The sequence below is a fragment of the Arachis duranensis genome, chromosome 2 (assembly GCF_000817695.3).
Source record: "Arachis duranensis cultivar V14167 chromosome 2, aradu.V14167.gnm2.J7QH, whole genome shotgun sequence".
Taxonomy (NCBI): domain Eukaryota; kingdom Viridiplantae; phylum Streptophyta; class Magnoliopsida; order Fabales; family Fabaceae; genus Arachis; species Arachis duranensis.
In genome coordinates, this window is record NC_029773.3 from 13,037,903 (window position 1) to 13,042,362 (window position 4,460).

At 26.1% G+C, this 4,460-nt stretch overlaps 1 long non-coding RNA gene across 1 annotated transcript in view; it reads right to left on the reverse strand.

The window, feature by feature from the left end:
• The window catches only part of LOC127744742 (uncharacterized), a 13,438-nt gene extending 11,381 nt beyond the window's left edge, over positions 1-2,057 (reverse strand). The window contains exons 1-2 of the long non-coding RNA XR_008005738.1: positions 2,008-2,057; positions 1,831-1,890 (exon numbers count right to left, since the gene is read on the reverse strand). This is a non-coding gene — a long non-coding RNA (uncharacterized LOC127744742). The remainder of the gene's footprint in view (positions 1-1,830; positions 1,891-2,007) is intronic.
• Between the last annotated feature and the right edge of the window lie 2,403 nt (positions 2,058-4,460).

Below are 4,460 nucleotides of genomic sequence, written 5' to 3' on the forward strand. Positions count from 1 at the left end.
ATATTTTGTTAATTTTTTGTTATATTTTATATTTAATTGGCCCCCCTCTTATGAAATTTCTGGTTCCGCCACTGCATACAAGATTTTCTTCCCAAATAACATTTATGGTAAACATATATAAAGTAAAAAGTAAAAGTAAACTTTTACTCAAAACCTTTTTTTTTTTTACATTATATGGGTTGGGTCACAACCAGGACTAACCTTTTTAATCTAAGTTTTGATGGTGACTTATATATACATAATTTAATTTTCATGTATGTTAAATATATAAATTTTTTTTAACAGACAATCAATCAATTACATCATCAGTAAAAGTAAGTAATTATTAAATTTATTATTTAAAAATTTATTTAAATATATAAATCTGATTAAATGATATTAATACATCAAAATTAAACTCTTATATACATCTTGTGTACAAGAAATAAAATTAGAAGGGTTATAAATTTTTATGTTGAAAATTCTGCAGTTCAATATGTTCTAACAAATTTTAATATCCTTGGCCTTTAACTATGTTGAATGTCCTAGTCTATGTACTGTCTTATTTTTTGTTTATTTATTATGTTAAAATATTTTTTATTTTTTTAATATTTTTAATTTTATTGTTATAAAATAATAACTAAATAAATGGACAACAAAAATAAATAAATAAATAGTGCGCTTTATTGACATGGTTCTTCTGAGTTCTGACCTCATGGGATTTTAATATAATAAATTAAAAGTACTTTTGAGAAAACGCCAAATTCTCATTGGAATCCGTTCATTGGTTACAAGTCAGCAGGATTCATCAAATCCTTAACTTGGTTACACCTAAATTTTATAACTTGAGAAAATATCCATAACTTACAAAAAAATTAATACTTTTATTACAAAAAATCTAAAAAGATAAAAAAATTGAATAATATAAAAAAAAAGATGAGGGCGATAATAATAATAATAATAATGACTTTTTTAGAAAAAGGGATTATTTAATATTTGAGTAAATAAATAAATTATTTTGTATAGCAAGAAAAAATTGTAGTTCTTCCATTAAATAAATAAGTAAAAAATATTAAAAATGAATATTTTTAATAAGAAAATAAAAAATTACTTAATATTAACTTAAATACAAAATAAATATAAAAATATTAATTACTTAATATTTTTCAATAAATAAATAATAGCAACTGATTTTAAAAAAATGTGTTTAAATTTATCTCCACTAATTTATCAAAATAATCTTTATCTATACTTTTTTTATTAACAATAATAACTAAATATTCCATAAAAATGTCACAACAATATTTTTTTAAACATTTAATTGAGTGTAGAAAATAGGTCCTATTAACAAGTTTAAATTAGTGATCACAAATAAATTTAAATAAAGTATTACTTTTTTTTATAACTTAATTATTATAAATGTTTTTCTAATGTGCGTGTACCATATATATACTCATATTGAAAAGACATACGGAGGAGGATTAAGCACCAAGTTTTTGGTCAACCGCTGTTTACTCTTGTTTAATAATGCAAGATTTCATTAATTTAATATAACATATATATAATATATTATGTGCTGAGATCATTAATTAATAATTAATAATTAGTTGTACTTCTTAACTCTGTACTCTTTTCTGGTGGAATGAAATAATTCCTATTTTAGAAACTACATATGCTTTTTATGGAACCCACGGCTACTAACCAAGCATGGTATGCCCAAAACTAAACAGCATCATATTACAATATTTTATGGGAGCCCAATAAAATTTTATTTAATTTCTAATATGCATATTAGACACTTAAAACATAATAATAATAATAGAGGGACATGAAATGATAATTAGTACTTACATGTGTATATATATAAATTTCTGCTCTCCTCCTTCATGAGTGCAAGTTTTCTTCTTGAACCTTAACAAGTAAAAAATAAAAAATAAATAAAAAAATAAAATAAAAATACATGATATAGTAAGTTATATAAAGAAGGAAGGATGAAAATAAACAAAATAAAATAATTTATAATCCAACCTTTTGTATTGTGATGATGTTCTTCAATTCCCATGCATGATAACTCACCAAGTGGAAAATAACAAAACTATTAGAGAGGAAATGAAGTGAAGTATAACTCACCAAGTGATACACACACATTTTCACCACTCAATTTCTTAATATAGCACCCACACTAAGACAAAAATGCAAGTTCAATTGACAAGTTTTTTTTATAAACATATAATAATAATAGTTAAAGTAGTAGCAGGTGTATCTAGTCACAAATACAAATGTGTGTAAGACTTGTGAAAAGTAACTGACAATAGGTGCATGCATTCATCCATGAACATTATTCCAAAGCTCAAATGCATTGATACATAGTAATAATTAGAGGCTGCTATGCTTCCATATATGTCCACATACATACACTTCTCTCAATCTCTCATAGCTAATAGTAGCGGATTAATTAGAATATAATTAATTAATTATAATGTTTAATTAAAGAGGTCTAGTTATGAATAGGTTGCACTTGTTAGTGAAGAAACATTGAACATTGTAAAGTTTGATAGTAGCATGCATGCATGTATCCATAAAATGAAACTCTCATTCATATAATGAATTGAGTGATATCATCATTTCATCTTTCTATTATGATACATTGGTTGAATTCTATTGCGCATAATAATAAAAATTTACAACTTGGGGCAATAGTACTATAGTAAGATTCGTGAATCTATCTTTTCAAAAATATTTTTGTAGGTAGTGACAATTTTGAACAATAATTTAATATATGAAGAGCGCAAAGTTACTACTTTTAAATATTAAATATTAAATTAAATATTAATATACAAATCGGATGAAGTTCTTATTTCCTGGGACTTGGAGTTCATGCGCTGGAAATTAAAACCCAAGAAACACGGAGTTTGCTGACGTGGCAAGGAATAATGTTTTATAATAATAATAATACTGAAAAATTGCTGTGTATCTTCCAATATTTAATTATTTATCGTACAGCGACTCCTCTCCTCAGTCCTAGCTAGTACTTCATTAAATTCTAATATCTATATATATACTCCAAGTATTTTTATTTCACGTTAAACCTATAACTTTTGATTAATTGACTCATGTATTTTTATCGAATAATTTAAATTTTTAAAATAAATAATTTTATAATATTTTTTTGAAATATTGAATAATAAAAATAAAATATTATTTTAATACTTCACGTTTTAATTAGATTTAAATTTTATTTTAACATTTAAAATATTTTATTTTTAATATTTTATTTAATTTTATTTCTGTTTTTCGGTTAACATTAAATTTTTTTCTTACAAAAATATCATTTTTCTCTTCATTATTATCATTTTATTTTTTAAGATTAGATTTTGATATAATTTTTTACAAGTATTATTAGATGATAAGACTATGCAGCTTATATAGTTAATTAGTTGTAATTTCAAATTAGTAGAATTATTACATAAATTTATTAGAGTCTGAAGTTTGTTAGAGACTGCCAACTCATAGCATTAAGTTAGTTAGAAGAGTGTTAAATTACTGTAGTTTAGTTTCTAGTATCTACAAATATGAACTAGTTATTTTTAAGTAAATGAGATTAACCATAATTACAATTTTATTTTTGAATCTCTCTCAAGTTTACTCTACACTTTCACTCTTTTCTCATTCCCCGATTCAAATTCTGCAGCATAATAGCAGATTTTATCATGGTGCAGTGAGCATGGATGTTCAAACGGTGACACCTTAGTAGATCTCGCTCCTCCATTGCAAGGTAGAGACATCGCGGAATTGAGAATCTGCAATTGTGTCCAACTTTGACAAATTAGCAAACAGTATGATTGATCCAGAGCAAGGCCCATGCCAAAATATGAAAACTCAAGTTTTTTCAGCCTTCGATCTTCAAAATTTGGCTCAATTGATGAACCAACTAGCGATGATGCAAGGGCGTTCAATCTGCAAAACCAAGCACAAATTTGATGCAAGATCGTGCATCTCTGTACTACCTTCATCCGAGTGAAAATCCAGGTATTTCACTCACTCCAAATCCTCTAACTACACTGAATTACCACTCATGGTCTCGATCGGTTTGGATATCACTAAAGACGAAGAACAAGCTCAGTTTTATAGACGGATCTTTACCGAAATTCGATAAATTTGATTGCACGTTTGAAGCTTGAGATAGATGCTACACCTTTGTTCTGTCTTGGTTGCATGCTTCCCTAAGTAGTGAGATTTTGCAAAGTGTAATGTAGTGTAATGTAACATCAGAGTTGTGGAAAGATCTTAAGCACAGATTCGACGAAGGATATTTGTTCAGAATCGTTGAATTGGAAGAAGAAATGTACTCAGCAAGATAAGAAGATTTGTCAATCACTTCCTTTTTTTATAAAGATGAAGGGACTATGGGAAGAATTAGAAGAGTTTCAACTGATTCCATCATGCAATTGTACAGGACATGCACGTGTGGATTAGAGATT